The sequence below is a fragment of the Mustela nivalis genome (genome assembly GCF_964662115.1).
Source record: "Mustela nivalis genome assembly, chromosome: 2".
In the NCBI taxonomy this organism is placed as follows: Eukaryota; Metazoa; Chordata; class Mammalia; order Carnivora; family Mustelidae; genus Mustela; species Mustela nivalis.
Genome location: NC_139021.1, coordinates 30,246,205 through 30,267,371, shown reverse-complemented (window position 1 = coordinate 30,267,371; position 21,167 = coordinate 30,246,205). Strand labels below are relative to the sequence as shown.

The following is a 21,167-nucleotide window of genomic DNA, read 5'->3' as shown; positions in this document are numbered from 1 at the left end:
TGAATTGAGGCTCAAGTGGAATATTTATGTGGTTCTTTTAAATAGTGGTTCTAATTTCTAATGTCTTTGCTTTAATTATCTATGGCTTCCTCTATTCTGCTAATGAAATTTCACTTTAGAAAGAAAAGTTGATATACAGAAGGGCAAAAGTTGGCCTTGTATCTGAATATGGTGAAAGGAAACTTGAAGTGTGAGTCATCAGAGAAAATACTGCCCCAAAGTAACACCATGGGAATCCTGGACATCTATTTCTTGTGTTCAGCTCATATAGATGCAGCTTGCATGAAGGATGATGTGTTGGGAGATAAAAACCAAACGTTATTCCAGAGTAAAGTATTTGGCATAGGGACAAAAATATGGAACATTTAAAAAAAAAAAATCCAACCAAACAAACAAAACCTCCAAATAAGACAAAAACTCCAAAGAAGATGTGATTAAAAAGGCAGCCACAAAGTAAAATCATGGTATTCATCTTTTTAAACCCTTTTTTCCTAATTAATGAGGATAAAAATCCCACATCTTCTTGCATGATTTGGTCATTGTCTATAAAGAATGTCAGCCATTATGATCTTTTCAGTTAGCATCTTCAGGAAAAATAAAACAGATAAGTGCATGTTGAAATTGGTCAAGATTCCCTAGTCATCCTCAAAGAAAATATAGCTATTCTTTTTTCACTTATAAAAATTTATATAATCACAAAGGCCAAATCATATTTCTTAATAAATGTAGGACAATTGTGAGTTCTTTTATGAAAGAACAGACTTCAAAATGCTGATATCCTATGAATCATGACAAGTGGTTCTATAACTTCTTTAAAATAGGCAGTCCAGGGTCATGAGTCTGGTTTCTAAATTTGTCTACTTAAGAGACTGCCATACTTCTCACCATTTTTACATCTTTACTGTATTTAGGGAAGCAAGAGTCTCTTTCATTACCCAAGGCAGTGGGAGTTGTATGTATGACAAATTGAAGCTTGGCCTTGGCTCTTTTAAACAGTAGAAAGACTCTCAGATATCTGAACTTTAAGGTCTTTCAGACTGACAAGCTGAGGAGATCTCATATAGCAGATTCCCATTCTGGCTCTGAGCTCTCTCCCTGCCACCATATGGAACTAGTTTGTCTTTCTAACAATCACTTGAAGAAAATACAAAATGACCCCCATGGTTTTCTTTCAAAGCCTAGTAGCAATGACTCAATCTGACAGAGTTTCCCCACACGGCTGTCTCTTGGTTGCTGCTGCTCCAGGGTTGACTCTGCTCTAACCACCCTCCCTTCCTCTTCAAAAGAGCTGGGCACCATCAGCAAAGAGGGCTAGCAGAACATGTCTTTTAGAACGGAGTTTAAATCATACAGGTGGCACCTTCTGCTGAAAATAAAGATAATTTTCTCTTGTCAAACCACACATAGACAAAAGAGTGTTCTAGACTTTCAGCAAAATGAAGCATTTGTTTGGTGCTATAAAGGCATCATTGGGAAATATACAAATAATTAGTACTGTTGGAAAGAGGGTAAGAGAAAAATTCAGGAGATGCTAAACTGCTCAAAAATTTTAGTGTTAGAGACTAGCTTTGGAGGCTGTTGAGAACATGGATTCTTGGAGACGGATGATGAGGATATTTTCAATTAAAGGGTTATGAAATCCACAGCACAATTACATTTTGAGGTTATCTAACATAAAAAATAAAAACATAAAAAAGAAAAGGGTTTCCATCAGTCATTTGAATGTTCTGGGAATGCCAAGTAAAAAGGCAGGCAATGAACTTATGTGGATACTAAGAATTTGAGATAGATTTTTAGTCCTTTTATTCTATTAGTATTTGAAGCTGAAATTCTTTTATGCTTAAAATGTCCTGTTTGTTAGTATGCAGAGCTCTAGAGGAAACTACTAAGATTGGAAAACTTGAGATAAAGAAAAGAATATAGATTTATTTTAGAGGAGACTTGACTCCTATATTGGATTTTGCTAATATAGTAAAATTATCTTTAGCTAAATAATATTTTCTATATTTTTTTCAGAATAACATCTTTGACACAAACATTTTGCTCTCTCTAGTTCCGGATTGTCCAAGTGCATCTTTTTTTTTTTTTAATGAACAGAGCTTTACTGATTTGGTCCCTTTCTCCCTATCTTCACAAGTCCAAAATGAACCATCCTTCAAGACAATCCCAAATATTACACAGGAAGCCTCCTCTCTTCTTTCTCCTCTAACTTGTCATTGCACAGATAAATTGCTTCTCTTGTTGCACATCTCAATTTGCCCATTATTATTTATATATGTGCTTCTTTTTATCATTATTTATGTATGTGCTTTTCCTTCCTTACCATATTGTCAGTCCTAATAAGTATGTATTCACCTCTGTCATCTTTGTAAACTCCATATATTATATACAAAACAGACATTCAATAAGTATCACTGAGTCAATTATGAACTAAGAGTTAAAATTGTTTAGAATTTAAGTTTTACTCATCTCAAGAGAAGGCTTATATGTAATACCATTTTAACTTTATAATTGAGTTTCATAATTCAAGCCCCATGGACATTTTTTTTCTGATTTGAAATCAGAAAGGTCTACCTTATTTTGAGCCCAGATGCCTGAATAATGATCTTTTAGTTTAAATATTTATTCTTTATAAATTAAAATTCCAATCTTTTGAGAATCCTATTTCTCTTGCCATATAATAGGGTACTTTATTGGCTGAATCCAGCATGCGATCTTTTTTCCTTTTCTTTACCCATAATCGATACTGGGAAAAATCCTTGAAAAGACCAACCAAGACAACTCATCCTGTAACTCCCATCCTTCCTTCCCAAAAGTTTCTTCATCACATTCTCTTTCTGAATTGGTGTCATTTGTTCTCAGCCTACATTGGATCATTGAGGAATCAGCAGAATTTCTGTATATTGAATTATCCATTATGCTAAGAAGGAGTGCATTATCTTACTTACTTTTTAGCTTCAGATGCCCTAAGGTAGATATGTTATTCATTTCTTTTAAGATTTTATTTATTTATTTGACAGACAGAGATCACAAGTAGGCAGAGAGGCAAACAGAGAGAGAAAGGGGAAAGCAGGCTCGCTGCTGAGCAGAGAGCCTGATGCAGGGCTCCATCCCAGGACCCTGAGATCATGACCTGAGCCAAAGGCAGAGGCTTTAACCCACTGAGCCACCCAGGTGCCCCAGTGTTACTGGAGAGTGGTGATGGCTGCACAACACTGTGACTGTATTTAAGGTCACTCAGTGGTACACTTTAAAATGAAGGCGGGGGATGATGTACAAGTGTGAAAAATGCTTGAGATAGTGATGGTCATGGGAATCTGTGCTGATTAAGAAAGATAAATTTCCAGTTACGGAAAATGCAGCTCAAATATGAGAAACTTCAGAAAACTGTCTCCCCCTTAATTTAGAAATATTAACATAATGTAGGACTTTGTAAAATTGAGTTTATCAATCCCCCAGGTCTCAAGCTCTTGACACTGGAAGCATTGCTACCAGCTATCCCTGTTTCAAACTCAACAAAAAAATAGTTTTCAGTGTTTCTCAATGATGTGAAGATTGCCTGTGTTCAAAGCTCATGAGAAATTCTTCCTTTAAAGAAAACAGAGAATTCACATACTATTATTTCTTTGCCTTTGCGTAACGCTGAGAGTACACTCTATTCTGTGCCTATAAAATAACTTTCATGAGATCTGTGACAATGAAACCATACTTCCTTATAATTTAGAAATACACATTGTACTAACTCCCTAGTTTTAGTTCTAAATAAAATAAAGTTTTCTAGTATTCATCCCATTTTCTAAGAATACATAAAAAAGAAAAAAAAGAGTGCCAAGATGAACTACATGGCACTAAGACCTCTGTAAAATATACAAACGGTCCCTTAAACATATATCAATTCCCTTGGTGTCACATGTGGCTGACAGAGTCAGCTCCAAGTGAGTGGCTCATTGACTAGACACCATTCTGGTGCCTAAAAGATCAGGTCTATGGCCATTTCAGAAAGTTTATTGGTTTGCTTTTTTATCAAAAATTAAGTCAAGGGTGCCTGGGTGGCTCAGTGGGTTAAGCCGCTGCCTTCGGCTCAGGTCATGATCTCAGGGTCCTGGGATCGAGTCCCGCATCGGGCTCTCTGCTCAGCAGGGAGCCTGCTTCCTTCTCTCTCTCTCTCTGCCTGCCTCTCAGTGTACTTGTGATTTCTCTCTGTCAAATAAACAAATAAAATCTTAAAAAAAAAAATTAAAAAAAAATTAAGTCAAGACCTTGTTAAACTTGTGTTTGAAATTGGTGATTTTTTTAGTATAAGCAAGTTCAAGGGAAGTAGATCGGTTCTCATTTTAATTTCTGTTTAGGGAGCAGCAAGAAATTTTCTTTCCAGCATCCCCCTAGGGGAAGACAGAAAGAGGGGAAAGGGTGAGTAGAATGTTGAAAACCATTGAGAGGCATTGTCTGAGGGTTGTTGTTTTTTTTTTCCCCTGAAAAGGAAATACTTTCTCTTGTTATACTTGGATAATGTGTTAATATAAGTTCTGCAAATAAGGCTTTAGCGTGCATAAGCAGATTCTTCAGTTGACCAAAATCATCACTGTGCTTATTGCTCTTCAAAATTAGTATAAGTTAGTGTCCAAGCTCCTATCATGGAACGTGGCCCTCTATTTTCTGTAGCACACTGAACTCCCACATACAGCTTATTTGCTCTTGTCTAACAAGGCACTTCCTTCTTCTACTTCTGCAAGTCCACCTTGCTCCTCATTGCTGGAATCTCAAGACTTTTCTCCTTCCGCCATTATCCTTCATACTTGCCTCAGGAGCACCCAGTCATATTTCACAAATCCCCAAGGATTTCCTCTATGAAGTCTTTCTGGTCCCCTTCAATCTCCTCCAGTGTATCCCATCCATTCTCAACCCCAGCTGAATAGACCACTTTTCTTTACTGCCCAAATAGAGCCTAATTCTAGTGTTCTTACACAAGACTTTGGATGTGGAACTGAATCATACAGAAATATAAGCAAAATTTAGTTTTCTTTTCTTTTTTTTTTTTTTTCCAGTTATTCTGGGGAGAGGATCCATAGCGCCACCATTTTTCTAAAAGGTCCACAATTCTTTGGTTAAAAAAAAAATACATACCAAAACATACCAAAGCTGCAACTTTTGTTTTAAATCAACTATGTTATGTTTTCTTCTGTCTTCTAAACTATTAGCATCACAGAACCAGAAAGCATGGGATCTCCTTTTAGAGTCATGAAAGTGTTAGTTTTGCATCGTCACCTGGGTGTAGTTGGTGGAACTGAGACGTAGGTCCTATCCTAAGATCAGAATCTCTGGATATGGAACCCAGAAATCTGCACTTTAAACAAACACCCAAATTGATTATATGGACACTGAAGTATGGAAACAACTGAATTGTATTCGGGAAATATTGGTAACATGATAAATGTTTCATGGCTAGGCTGGACAAACAAACAAATGCAGACCGTGATTTCAAAATAATTATAACAACTTTTAAGAAAGTAGTTTTAGTGAAGTTATGTTGGTTAAAGCAAAACCATATCTACTTAAGAAATAAAATAATTTTGGATATTAGACAACTGCATGTTTGAAATTATTATATTTTTATTTTTTCAAAAGATTTATTTATTTATTTGAGACAGAGAGAGATAGCAGTGGGAGGGGCAGAGGGAAAGAGAGGGAGACAATTCCAAGTAGACTCTGTGCGGAGCACGGAACCTGATGCATGGCTCCATCTTAGGACCCTGAGATCATGACCTGAGCCAAAATCAAGAGTCAGATTCTTCTGACTGAGCCACCCACATCCCCTAAAATTATTGTTTTTTAACAAGTCAAGGAAATACTAAATTAACTTTTCTTACAGTCAGCATGTCATCTAGATTAGGAGATGTCAAAGAAGCATACAACATTCAGATATAATTCTTCTGCTAAGGATACAGGTGTACTTTAAGAATCAGATTATAAATAGGTATAAACTATTCACTGGATCTTTAATTGCATCTGTTACTTTAAAGCAGAGTTCATTAAAATAATTAGTTTATAACAATAATGTGACCTCCAAATTTTTATATAATGACTTCTGATCTTCATATTTAGAAAATTCTCTCTACCATTGATTATAAGGGTATGCAAGGGAAAGGAAATTGTTTTTCATTGACAGCCTAAAAATGAATAAAATTAAAATAATTTATATACAGCTGTTTAGTTGAACTCCTGACTGAGCCACATAAGGAAAAAGCACTTTTGACTCTTTCACTAGAATAAACAGACCAGCATCAACACTGGCATTTGTGATGTTAGCACCAAGAGGTAAATCTAAGCACTTTGCAAATATTTTAAATATTTGGCTAAATATTTAATATTAAAGTTGAATTCTATGATGCTACTACTAACATGGGATTTGTAGTTGATGCATTTAATTTTGATACTTATTGATACTTGGCATAATTTTTTTAAAATGGTTTTAAGATGTTTATGTTGAAATGGGTAAAGGTTCTTAAAAGAAGTAAGTCATCTAGAAAGAAAAAGTTATTGTATAAATTAGAGGGTAATAAATATTTCATATTGTCATTGTGACAATTTTGAATTTTCTACTCAAAAAGTATAATTAAATAAATCTTGTAATTTTCATTAAACCCTCAGTTTGTTATTCATCCAAGATGAGTTCTATGAAATCAAGGTTTACTGTCACCTAGTGGCAGCTATCAAAATTGTAGGCAGAGAAACTAGTTCTCGGAGCCCACAGACTACTTATCAGTGACAACACAGCATCCTTTTCCAAGATCAGTTGGCCGGCCTAGGGAACAGGTTTATTGTCTATTTTATTAATATTTTATTTAATTTGCCTGACATCATACAATACAGAAATTCTTGCATATCATTTGCAGGTAAATAAAAAAAATAGAAGAGATTGGAGTTGAATAGATCGGGGAGATAAATCTCATAACCAACAATCCAAAAAACTAAAGGACTCAACAAAAATCATTGTCTAGATAAAGTAATATAATTCCCATATTGGAGAAATTATTTGAAAATACAAATAAAACCACTTAAAACCTTGAGTTTGCAATCCAGGCTACAAATTCAAGAGGGTAGAAACTGCCAAGGGATTCCTTATATATATATATTTTTTTCTACCTTGATCAGTCCAAAACTGCTATAAAAAATAACTTTCCTCTTAGAATTTCAGCACATCTGCTACTGGTTCTATCCAGGACTATACCGCCCAGAGGATCACAGGAATGAAAAACATTTCACTGAAAAGAATAAAATAAGTTCTGCAATACCTACAAAAATGCAAGGCTTAAATTTATGTGGGAGACTCAAGAGAATTCTTTTCAATCTACACTAATTTGCTTTGTCCTTGAAATGCATACATAACATGGGAGTACTTCAATGATTGAGAATACAAATAAAAAAAGGTTTTGGAATTGGAAAGAGTTAATCCTTATTTTCTCATTTTGCTTCTGAGGACCTGAGATGGAAAAGTGAAGTAACCTGCCCAAGGTCATTCAGAAAATAACTACAGATCCAAGTCTAGAATTCATGGCTCTTGATTCCCAATACAAGGTTTTACCCATTATATCAAACTCTTTTCCAATAAAGATGTTGGCCAAATGTATATTTTGTTAACTTTCGGAGAAGTATTTATTTAATATTATTTAAATATTTAGATATTTAATGGCTAAGAAGATATTTCTTGGCTAAGTTATTTTCAACTTTTTTTTTAAAAATGTGATTCAAACATTCCATTCATGTCTTCATGTGGAATCTCTTCAGAACAAGGCTTTAACATAGCCACAATCAGTTCTACCGTGAAGGTATCATTCCTCTCCAACAAATAATATGGAGATAATAAAATATGAAGAGTATTTCCAAATTGTGTATCAATATTGTGGTAAGATTATAATGATAAAATGTACATCGTAAATATTTAAAGGTTACAATTCATAGTTTACTGATAGAGATTTTCTTGTTGGTTCAGAGGGACTACCTTTAAGCTTGTCATTATACTATGTGTGATAAAGGATTTCCTAATCTAGCTAATACCTTAAAAATAAAGGAATTAACTTTAGGGAACAAAGTATAACCAAGAATAGAAAAAAATTAACATGCAAGGGGGGGAGGAGTCAAGATGGCGGAGAAGTAGCAGGCTGAGACTACTTCAGCTAGCCAGAGATCAGCTAGATAGCTTATCTAAAGATTGCAAACACCTGAAAATCCATCGGCAGATCGAAGAGAAGAAGAACAGCAATTCTGGAAACAGAAAAACAAGCACTTTCTGAAAGGTAGGACCGGCGGAGAAGTGAATCCAAAGCGACAGGAAGATAGACCCCGGGGGGAGGGGCCGGCTCCCGGCAAGCGGCGGAGCAACCGCGCACAAAATCAGAACTTTTAAAAGTCTGTTCCGCTGAGGGACATCGCTCCAGAGGCTAAACCGGGGCGAAGCCCACGGGGGGTCAGCGTGGCCTCAGGTCCCGCAGGGTCACAGAAGGATCGGGGGTGTCTGAGTGTCGCAGAGCTTGCGGGTATTGGAACGGGAAAGCCGGCTACAGAAACAGAGCCGACAGTAAGCTCGCAGCTCGGTGTTACCTTGAACCGGTCGCAGGCTCGGTGAGCTCGGAGCGCGGCCGGAGGTCAGGCAGACGGGACTGACTGGGCGCTGTTCTCTGAGGGTGCTCTGAGGAGTGGGGCCCTGGGCTCTCGGCTCCTCCCGGCCGGAGACCAGGAGGCCGCCATTTGTATTCCCGTCCTCCGGAACTCTACGGAAAGCGCTCAGGGAACAAAAGCTCCTGAAAGCAAACCCAAGCGGATTACTCACCCAGGCCCCTGTTAAGGGCAGTGCAATTCCGCCTGGGGCAGACACTTGAGAATCACTACAACAGGCCCCTCCCTGAGAAGATCAACAAGAAATCCAGCCGAGACCAAGTTCACCTACCAAGGAGTGCGGTTTCAATACCAAGGAGAGCAGCAGAATTCCAGAGGAGGAGAAAGCCAAGCACGGAACTCATGGCTTTTTTCCTGTGATTTTTTTTTAGTCTTGCAGTTAATTTAATTTTTTTCTTTTTCATTTTTTGTTTTTTTCCTCGCCTTCTGGTAAATTTTTTTTTAACTTTTACCTTTTTCTTTTTTAACGTTTTTTAACTAGTTTATCTAATATATATATTTTTTCTTTTTTATATTTTTCTTATTTGTTTTCTTTTTTAAAAATTCTTTTCTTTTCTTTTTTTTCCCCTTTTTTTTCTTTTTTTTTTCTTCCTTCCTTTTTGAACCTCTTTTTATCCCCTTTCTCTCCCCTCACGATTTTGGATCTTTTCTAATTTGGTTAAAGCATATTTTCCTGGGGTTGTTGCCACCCTTTTAGTATTTTACTTGCCCCTTCATTTACTCTTATCTGGACAAAATGACAAGACGGAAAAATTCAACACAAAAAAAAGAACAAGAGGCAGTACCGAAGGCTAGGGACCTAATCAATACAGACATTGGTAATATGTCAGATGTAGAGTTCAGAATGACAATTCTCAAGGTTCTAGCCGGGCTCGAAAAAGGCATGGAAGATATTAGAGAAACCCTCTCGAGAGATATAAAAGCCCTTTCTGGAGAAATAAAAGAACTAAAATCTAACCAAATTGAAATCAAAAAAGCTATTAATGAGGTGCAATAAAAAATGGAGGCTCTCACTGCTAGGATAAATGAGGCAGAAGAAAGAATTAGTGATATAGAAGACCAAATGACAGAGAATAAAGAAGCTGAGCAAAAGAGGGACAAACAGCTACTGGACCACGAGGGGAGAATTCGAGAGATAAGTGACACCATAAGACGAAACAACATTAGAATAATTGGGATTCCAGAAGAAGAAGAAAGAGAGAGGGGAGCAGATGGTATACTGGAGAGAATTATTGGGGAGAATTTCCCCAATATGGCAAAGGGAACAAGCATCAAAATTCAGGAGTTTCAGTGAACGCCCCTCAAAATTAATAAGAATAGGCCCACACCCCGTCACCTAATAGTAAAATTTACAAGTCTCAGTGACAAAGAGAAAATCCTGAAAGCAGCCCGGGAAAAGAAGTCTGTAACATACAATGGTAAAAAATTTAGATTGGCAGCTGACTTATCGACAGAGACCTGGCAGGCCAGAAAGAGCTGTCATGATATTTTCAGAGCATTAAACGAGAAAAACATGCAGCCAAGAATACTATATCCAGCTAGGCTATCATTGAAAATAGAAGGAGAGATTAAAAGCTTCCAGGACAAACAATAACTGAAAGAATTTGCAAACACCAAACCAGCTCTACAGGAAATCTTGAAAGGGGTCCTCTAAGCAAAGAGAGAGTCTACAAGTGGTAGATCAGAAAGGAACAGACACCATATACAGTAACAGTCACCTTACAGGCAATACAATGGCACTAAATTTGTGTCTCTCAATAGTTACCCTGAATGTTAATGAGCTAAATGCCCCTGTCAAAAGACACAGGGTATCAGAATGGATAAAAAACCAAAACCCATCTATATGTTGCCTCCAAGAAACTCATTTTAAGCCCGAAGACACCTCCAGATTTAAAGTGAGGGGGTGGAAAAGAATTTACCATGCTAATGGACATCAGAAGAAAGCAGGAGTGGCAATCCTTAGATCAATTAGATTTTAAGCCAAAGACTATAATAAGAGATGAGGAAGGACACTATATCATACTCAAAGGGTCTGTCCAACAAGAAGATCTAACAATTTTAAATATCTATGCCCCCAACGTGGGAGCAGCCAACTATATAAACCAATTAATAACAAAATCAAAGAAACACATCAACAATAATACAATAATAGTAGGGGACTTTAACACTCCCCTCACTGAAATGGACAGATCATCCAAGCAAAAGATCAGCAAGGAAATAAAGGCCTTAAACGACATACTGGACCAGATGGACATCACAGATATATTCAGAACATTTCATCCCAAAGCAACAGAATACACATTCTTCTCTAAGCACATGGAACATTCTCCAGAATAGATCACATCCTCGGTCCTAAATCAGGACTCAACTGGTATCAAAAGATTGGGATCATTCCCTGCATATTTTCAGACCACAATGCTCTAAAGCTAGAACTCAACCACAAAAGGAAGTTTGAAAAGAACCCAAATACATGGAGACTAACAGCATCCTTCTAAAGAATGAATGGATCAACCGGGAAATTAAAGAAGAATTGAAAAAAATCATGGAAACAAATAATAATAAAAATACAACGGTCCAAAATCTGTGGGACACAACAAAGGCAGTCCTGAGAGGAAAATTTATAGCGGTACAAGCCTTTCTCAAGAAACAAGAAAGGTCTCAGGTACACAACCTAACCCTACACCTAAAGGAGCTGGAGAAAGAACAAGAAAGAAACCCTAAGCCCAGCAGGAGAAGAGAAATCATAAAGATCAGAGCAGAAATCAATGAAATAGAAACCAAAAAAACAATAGAACAAATCAACGCAACTAGGAGCTGGTTCTTTGAAAGAATTAATAAAATTGATAAACCCCTGGCCCGACTTATCAAAAAGAAAAGAGAAAGGACCCAAATAAATAAAATCATGAATGAAAGAGGAGAGATCACAACTAACACCAAAGAAATACAAACTATTATAAGAACATACTATGAGCAACTCTACGCCAATAAATTTGACAATCTGGAAGAACTGGATGCATTCCTAGAAAACATATAAACTACCACAATTGAACCAGGAAGAAATAGAAAGCCTGAACAGACCCATAACCAGTAAGGAGATTGAAACAGTCATTAAAAATCTCCAAACAAACAAAAGCCCAGGGCCAGACGGCTTCCTGGGGGAATTCTACCAAACATTTAAAGAAGAACTAATTCCTATTCTCCTGAAACTGTTCCAAAAAATAGAAATGGAAGGAAAACTTCCAAACTCATTTTATGAGGCCAGCATCACCTTGATCCCAAAACCAGACAAGGATCCCATCAAAAAAGAGAGCTATAGACCAATGTCCTTGATGAGCACAGATGCGAAAATACTCAACAAAATACTAGCCAATAGGATTCAACAGTACATTAAAAGGATTATTCACCACGACCAAGTGGAATTTATTCTAGGGCTGCAAGGTTGGTTCAACATCCGCAAATCAGTCAATGTGATACAACACATCAATAAAAGAAAGAACAAGAACCATATGATACTCTCAATAGATGCTGAAAAAGCATTTGACAAAGTACAGCATCCCTTCCTGATCAAAACTCTTCAAAGTGTAGGGATAGAGGACACATACCTCAATATCATCAAAGCCATCTATGAAAAACCCACCGCAAATATCATGCTCAATGGAGAAAAACTGAAAGCTTTTCCGCTAAGGTCAGGAACACGGCAGGGATGTCCATTATCACCACTGCTATTCAACATAGTACTAGAGGTCCTAGCCTCAGCAATCAGACAGCAAAAGGAAATTAAAGGCATCCAAATCGGCAAAGAAGAGGTCAAATTATCACTCTTCGCAGATGATATGATACTATATGTGGAAAACCCAAAAGACTCCACTCCAAAACTGCTAGAACTTGTACAGGAATTCAGTAAAGTGTCAGGATATAAAATCAATGCACAGAAATCAGTTGCATTTCTCTACACCAACAGAAGAAAGAGACAGAAGAAAGAGAAATTAAGGAGTCAATCCCATTTACAATTGCATCCAAAACCATAAGATACCTAGGAATAAACCTAACCAAAGAGGCACAGAATCTATACTCAGAAAACTATAAAGTCCTCATGAAAGAAATTGAGGAAGACACAAAGAAATGGAAAAATGTTCCATGCTCCTGGAATGGAAGAATAAATATTGTGAAAATGTCTATGCTACCTAAAGCAATCTACACATTTAATGCAATTCCTATCAAAGTACCATCCATCTTTTTCAAAGAAATGGAAAAAATAGTTCTAAAATTTATATGGAACCAGAAAAGACCTCGAATAGCCAAAGGGATATTGAAAAAGAAAGCCAACGTTGGTGGCATCACAATTCCGGACTTCAAGCTCTATTACAAAGCTGTCATCATCAAGACAGCATGGTACTGGCACAAAACCAGACACATAGATCAATGGAACAGAATAGAGAGCCCAGAAATAGACCCTCAACTCTACAGTCAACTAATCTTCGACAAAGCAGGAAAGAATGTCCAATGGAAAAAAGACAGCCTCTTCAATAAATGGTGCTGCGAAAATTGGAGAGCCACATGCAGAAAAATGAAATTGGACCATTTCCTTATACCACACACAAAAATAGACTCAAAATGGACGAAGGACCTCAATGCGCGAAAGTAATCCATCCAAATCCTTGAGGAGAACACAGGCAGCAACCTCTTCGACCTCAGCCGCAGCAACATCTTCCTAGGAACAAAGCCAAAGGCAAGGGAAGCAAGGGCAAAAATGAACTATTGGGATTTCATCAAGATCAAAAGCTTTTGCACAGCAAAGGAAACAGTTAACAAAATCAAAAGACAACTGACAGAATGGGAGAAGGTATTTGCAAACGACATATCAGATAAAGGACTAGTGTCCAGAATCTATAAAGAACTTAGCAAACTCAACACCCAAAGAACAAATAATCCAATCAAGAAATGGGCAGAGGACATGAACAGACATTTCTGCAAAGAAGACATCCAGATGGCCAACAGACACATGAAAAAGTGCTCCATATCACTCGGCATCAGGGAAATACAAATCAAAACCACAATGAGATATCACCTCACACCAGTCAGAATGGCTAAACTCAACAAGTCAGGAAATGACAGATGCTGGCGAGGATGCAGAGAAAGGGGAACCCTCCTACACTGTTGGTGGGAATGCAAGCTGGTGCAGCCACTCTGGAAAACAGCATGGAGGTTCCTCAAAATGTTGAAAATAGAAATGCCCTATGACCCAGCAATTGCACTATTGGGTATTTACCCTAAAGATACAAACGTAGTGATCCAAAGGGGCATGTGCACCCGAATGTTTATAGCAGCAATGTCCACAATAGCGAAACTATGGAAAGAACCTAGATGTCCATCAACAGATGAATGGATCAAGAAGATGTGGTATATATACACAATGGAATACTATGCAGCCATCAAAAGAAATGAAATCTTGCCATTTGCGACAACATGGATGGAACTAGAGCGTATCATGCTTAGCGAAATAAGTCAAGCAGAGAAAGACAACTATCATATGATCTCCCTGATATGAGGAAGTGGTGATGCAACATGGGGGCTTAAGTTGGTAGGAGAAGAATAAATGAAGCAAGATGGGATTGGGAGGGAGACAAACCATAAGTGACTCTTAATCTCACAAAACAAACAGAGGGTTGGTGGGGGGAGGGGGTTTGGTAGAAGGGGGTGGGATTATGGACACTGGGGAGGGTATGTGCTTTGGTGAGTGCTGTGAAGTGTGTAAACCTGGTGATTCACAGACCTGTACCCCTGGGGATAAAAATATATGTTTATAAAAAATAAAAAATTTAAAAAAAAAAAGAAAAAAATTAACATGCAAAAGGGGAAAAAAAGAAAAAAAAACATGCATGGGGCGCCTGGGTGGCTCAGTGGGTTAGGCCGCTGCCTTCGGCTCAGGTCATGATCTCAGGGTCCTGGGATTGAGTCCCGCATCGGGCTCTCTGCTCAGCGGGGAGCCTGCTTCCTCCTCTCTCTCTCTGCCTGCCTCTCTGCCTACTTGTGATCTCTCTCTCTGTCAAATAAATAAATAAAAAATCTTTAAAAAAAAAAAAAAAAAAAAAAAAGAAAAAAAAACATGCAAAAATCCCTATTTAATAAAACATGTTCATTCAATAAACTATGCCTTTCTAATAAGGCTGAAAATTTTTTATATATATTTTTTCTTTTTTCTCCTTTTAAGTAGTGCAACTAAATTTTATCCAATCTTTCTTTTAGCTATAATAATACAATACAACATTTTTTAAACTATGCTCTAAAAATGTCTTAGGTGTTAGCAATGAAAAGTCCAAAGAGATATTGTAGTAGGTCCCCACAACCACTTCAACCAAAATAGGTAAGATGTATGGGTTTTATACATTATGATATTTTGCAAGAATTTTCTTTATAAAATTACATGTTCCATTGCAAAAACAAAAACAAAACCTTAAGTGAATTAAATTTAGCCCAACCAATAATGGGACAACGTGATTCTTTGTGCCTTTGGATGCGATAAAATGGCAAGTACAATACCATTTATACAGCATTCTTGTCAAAAAGATTTAATGTCAATCTCATCGGGAAAGAATAGTAAGATAGTTTGAGAAGGGACATTTTTGAGGAAAACTAACCTGGATTGTTTAAAAATATTTATGGTAGTTATGTGGTAGACTATTTTAGATAAAAGGTGACTAAAGAGATCACAGATATAATGAGTGAACCTGGACTGTGTCCTGAAGCCAAATTAATAAACAGACCAAAATACCAGTCAGTAAAAGCCTTCTGGGACAATGGGGCTTAGATTTCAATATAGAAATATAATTAAAATGTTTTATTGAAACCAGTAAAAAATTTCTTGGGTGTGATGAAAATTGAATTAAAAATACATAAATACTTTTCATAGGTTCATGGCATTTAAATTTGTCCAATACAAAGTATATTTACATACATTTTCTGATTGGATCCTTGTAACTAAATGGTGAGGATGATAGAAGAGAGGGCATTATTTTCTCTTAAAGATGAGGAAATTGAGTTATAAAAGTAATAGGTGATTTACCCAAGGTATAGCTAGATTGTGCTACTGTCAACTTGTTTAATCTGGGAACTGTGTTCCCCCAAATTTCCTTCCTTGCATGGTTCCAAGTTAGAGTAATTCAAAAGAGGACTTTGTGTGAGATCCGGAAGGTGGAAGTGAAGCAGTATCCCAACTCAGACTATCAGTAGACATGGCAAAATTGCCTGGAAGTTCTCAGCTTCTCCTATTTCTCCCTGCATCCGGTTTGCCTTTGCATGCTGTCAGTGGCTTCAGACCCACCAGATGCTTCAAAGGTAACATAGCTACACAGAAGTAACATCTTTCCTTAGGTCCCCCACTTTGTGGTCCTCCTCTGATGTCTGGACATGCTTGGTTTCTTGGATTTCCCTGCAAGCTCCAACTGGTCTACTGCCATGTTGGGTTTCAAACATTTTTGCTACTGAACTTTTTTTGATTTTCCACTTTCACCTTCCAGACCTTTACTTCCCCAACTCAGCTCACAGTTATGTAAGGTGTAGTCTGTATAACAAATCTCTTATTTTCATAATGCTGATCATGGTTCTGTTTTTCTGAACACTGATACAACCAACTTGGTTTTATGGATTTTGAAGACACATTTTACTATTTAATAGCTTCCACATCTTCAGATTCCTATTCCAAAGCGCTTTCCAGTATTTCATAGCATCTCCCCAAACTCACAATTAATCTGTTTTTTTAAGCATTTATTGTGGTGGTGGTGGTGGTTGTGTATCTACATTTTAACTCTGAGTATTGGGACCAAAAAGTTTTCATAGAAGTAATAGGTCACTGTAAGCCCTAAACTGATGTTCCCAGGAGAGTGATACTTCCTCTTACCAAAGTATTTATTAGTGAGATCAAAATTTAATCACTTATCAAAGAAACAAAGGGGCATAAAATAAAAAGGAATATATACATAAAGGTAATTCTATTCTAGAAAATAATTTTTTAACTAAAAGGAACTTTTACATATTATTTATAGGACAGAAAATTGAGAACGAGAGATACGATAATGCCCATGGACATTCAAATTATTAAAGACAGGATTAGAAGTAACAAATTTTGTCTGTTAGAATATGTGCTTTGAATATACTTAATTCTAGGAAGTAAATTCTGGATTTCCCTTTATTGAGGGATGGTCAAATAATAGGCAGTCATGAGATCAAAGTTCAAATAACTTCTACTCATATTAGTACCTGTGGCCTTGTACCATGCCTGTTTTCTCATATGAAAACAAGGTATCTGGTGCATTCATGTGCTCACTGAATATTCAATATTAACTGTTACTTAATATTTTGGCTAACTTAGGTATATATATTGAGTTTTGATTAAAAATGGTTCATAAACTTGAGAAGCTTAGTAGTAGAAGAAAAGGGCGACACACACAGTTATTTAATAAATACTTACTAATGACTTATAATAGAATGTGGATACTGGATAATTATCCACGGACTGCTGTGGACCTCTGGGGAGCACAAAACATCCAAACTGGACTGACAGTGAGGGTGATGCATTTCTCTGGGAAATCAGTATATGGAGATTTATAGGGGAGGGCTCTCAGGATCAACCCCACGACAGAATGAGGAAAGCAGTACCGAACAGAGAGAGATGGGTTCACACACAGTTATAGTAAAGACCTCAGCTAATCCCATGTGGAATTCTGGAGCTGGGATGGCCCTTCAGAATTGTCCCAAATTGGGGCAAGGGGGTCCATTATACACACCTATCTTTGACTAGTCACTGGAGACAATGTGTCTGCAAGAAGGAAGAATGACTTTGGGTCATGTGACTTTCCTCAGCTACAGCAGTGCTCAGGCAGGGGACCCCAGTTACAAGCTGTAAAACAGCAATATTTCCAGAAGGTGAGAGAAGGAGGGCTGTTGTTCTGAAGGGAGACACAGCACGGATCACAACTCATACCATAATATGTACTGAGAAAAACTTCTTGGAATAAAGGACAGTCTTAAAGATTTAGAAGTTGTATCCAAAGTTGAGTTTCTGTGTGGGGTATAGATATAATAAAGATACAGAAGGTTTAGAGAAATTGCAAGTAGTTTCTAGAACATAATAATGAGGGGGTATTTGGTTAGGTGAGGTTGTGGGAAAGTTTATTAGTGATAGCTGAACACATAGGTAGAGTCAGATCATAAAGACTTTTAAGTGACAGACTTTAATCTATGGTGTTTTGTTTTGTTTTGTTTTGTTTTAAAGAAGGGTGATTTGGGGAGGAGGGCCAGAGGGAGAGGGAGAGAGAGAGAATCTTAAGCAAGCTCCACACCCACATGGGGCTCAATTTCATCAACCTGAGATCATCACCTGAGCCAAAATCAAGACTGGATGTTTAACTGACTGAGCAACCAAGGCACCCAACCTATAGATAGTTGAACATTGTTGAAATAGATGAGTAAGAGTGGAGAGCAAAATCAGATTATCTTTTAGAAAAACCATCCCAACAACAGTGTGGATGATATATTTGAGAGCATCAAGATTGGAGTCAGGAAAGCTATACAATAGTTTGGGTGTTAGATGATGAGGACCTGAAAAATACTACCTCTCTAGAAGAAGTATTTAATAATTTCACATTAATTGTGTGTTATCTTACATGATGTGTTTATCATGACACTCCCACATTATTTTTTTTTCTTATTTGTATTCTCCTGGGTTCCATAGATTTTATTTTCTATCTGAGAAAATCATTTGGGGTTTCCTTAGAGGATAAAAAGAAAATATGTATATCCTATGTACACTTGTAAGCTTATCTATCTATTCAACAACACTTACTTTTATCAATATGTGTCCAGAGCATGAGAAAGATTTTTTAAAATTAGATTTATATATTATGACCACAGCTATAATAAGGGTTTCCAAAATAAAATTTCTGTTAAGACAGAATACTTAACAACAACAAAAAAAAAACCTCAAAAAACCATCTGAATTTAATTTGGAAGAGGAAAAAATACAGAAAATTGAAAAATATAAAACAAAACCTAAAACCTAACATGAATTCCATAGCTCTGCTTTTAGTTGAAATTTACTTGAATCTGAGCAGGTGAGATGACCAAAACCACAGTTTCTTTATATTCAAAATGTGTCTGGTGATAACTACCTCAAAAATTCATTGTGAAGACTGAATGCCTAATGTGTTAAAAACCACTTCATAAATTATAAGACACTATACAAATGCTAGTACTTATCCTTTTAATGAATTATCACAATGAGACATTCCTTTTTCATTCAGAAGGAAGAGAAATAAGTGGGGGAAAATCAATGGTGAAGCTGGACATCTAATTCAGGCCATGCTTAGTGTTCCCGGCTTGAGTGAGTGATGATACAGGTTGGGAGGGAAGTCACAAGGGTATACTCCCTTTTCAAGCTTCTGTTTCATTTTCTTTGAAAGAGTGAATAAGACTGTTTTACAGTGTGCTTATTTTCAGTAAGTTCTCACCAGAACAGGCATTATGTTTTAATGAGTTCTAATTTCCCATTTGATGCCAACATGAATCTTATACTTAATTGCATGAAGAGGTGATGATTACAGACCTATTTTCTGCTGGGTCCTGGCAAGACAGAGCGCCAGAGCCACCAACTTTATTACAGCAGCATTACAGAGGAAGAACCACACCAAACTAGGTAGGAGTCAAACATTCCTGATTTAAGTCCTTCTCCTTCCTTGGGAAAAATGTTGCCTATTTCTGGACCTCAGCTTTCTTTTCTTGACAACCCAGAGGATTGGAATTAAAAGCATTAAGTGCCTTCTGGATTTATAACCCTGACTCATCTGCATCAGATGATTCAAGTTCAGAATCATACAGTGAAGGAACAGGAAATGCTCAGTGTGGGTAGGGGGGCGTTCTAAGAAGAAGTAAGTGCTCCTTTCTCACACAGATGCCAGAATGATATTCATCCATGCACCCTGAAGCCTACTTTGGACTCTGACCATCTTCCTAAACCTGCCCTTGCACTCTTTGTCTTAATACCACCGAAGCCTCACAAACACATGTGTGCAGGTGTGCACATACACACACAGACACACACATCTATCTACCTACTAAGAACTGAAAGACATTTTGGAAAAGAACCAGGGCAAATTCTTCAGAAGCCTAGAAAAAGACTAGACTAATTATTTGCTAGTCCTATTGTCAGGCTGTCTGACATTAGCCAAGTTTCATACAGTTTCAAGTTTCAGGTCAAAACATTTACATAAGAGTACCCCTGATGTTTTACAGTGGTTTCTCTTGTTCTAAAACTACCCAAATATTGACCTCCTTGGAAACACTTCTTCTTACACTCCATTGCATTTTATAAATGTCTCTTCTTTGGTTTCTTGCATTGCCATTAAGTACACCCTCATTACCCTCCCATGAGATGATGAAAACTCTTTAGATCCATTTCTCATCCCTCTGTTGTGGTGACATCACCACTGTTTGTTAAGAAAATGATTCTTATGTCTCCAAGGATCCAATCCCATGCATAATCCATTAAATGAGATGTGTTCATGAAAAAAGTTGTAGATTCAAAAGCTACAAGAATAGTATGTCTCAAAAAGATATAAGCATCAAAAACAGGTGAGCTACAAGATGGCCATACAGATTGGAGAAGGAGCAGAAGCTTTGGCTGCTGTCACTGCATTTTGCTTGAAGCTCTGTACCGACCCTTTAATCTACACAATCATGTTTGCAAGGCTGATGTAGAGTAGCTACAATCATTAGAGTTAGAAATAACTGCAACATTAATTTACTGATTATGAAACTCAGTCACACACAATTATTAAGGACCTGCTATGGGCCAAGTATTGCATTAATGGATAATGATACAAAAGTAATGGAAATATATTCCGTGTTCTAAAAAGAATGCTAGCCAGTTATTTAGTGACCTAGTTAGTTACAAAGCTGGACTGTGAGGTCTGGGAGACTAGAGATCTCATCACCCACTGCAAAATTAGCAGTGCCTAGTAGGGTTCCCAGAACACAGAAGTAACACAGTAAGGGCTTGGAGGATGAATTTACCGTACCACATTACTTGCTTAGCCATTTTTAAATTGTTTTTTCCTAGTGTACAAACTTGTCATTGAAAAAAAAATCATAGATGTTAATAGCAAAGTGTATAGTTTGTTTGCACATCTACAATGATGTATCATGCATGTTCATGCTATTATTTGAATTTATTTTTGCCTTCACATTATTTGCCAAAAAATTCTAAATTACGCTCCACCTTATCTTTTATGTAAGCCATATAAAAACATAACATTTTACCTCTCCTTCATCACTTTCAAAATAATGTGAAAAAATAATAATTTAAGAAAGGCAAATAAAGTATCAGTAGAAATTCTGATAGAAAGGGGAGCTTATTTCAAGCCACTGAGTTTGAGTCAGTTCTTTGTCAACAATTTTGTACATATAAATTCACAGCACCAATCTCATCACACTAACAACAA

The 21,167-nt window shown here is 37.0% G+C and overlaps 1 protein-coding gene across 4 annotated transcripts in view; it reads right to left on the bottom strand.

The window, feature by feature from the left end:
* ANGPT1 (angiopoietin 1) overlaps positions 1 to 21,167 on the bottom strand; it is a 339,791-nt gene that overhangs the window by 19,277 nt on the left and 299,347 nt on the right. The gene's annotated exons all lie outside the window — the stretch shown is intronic.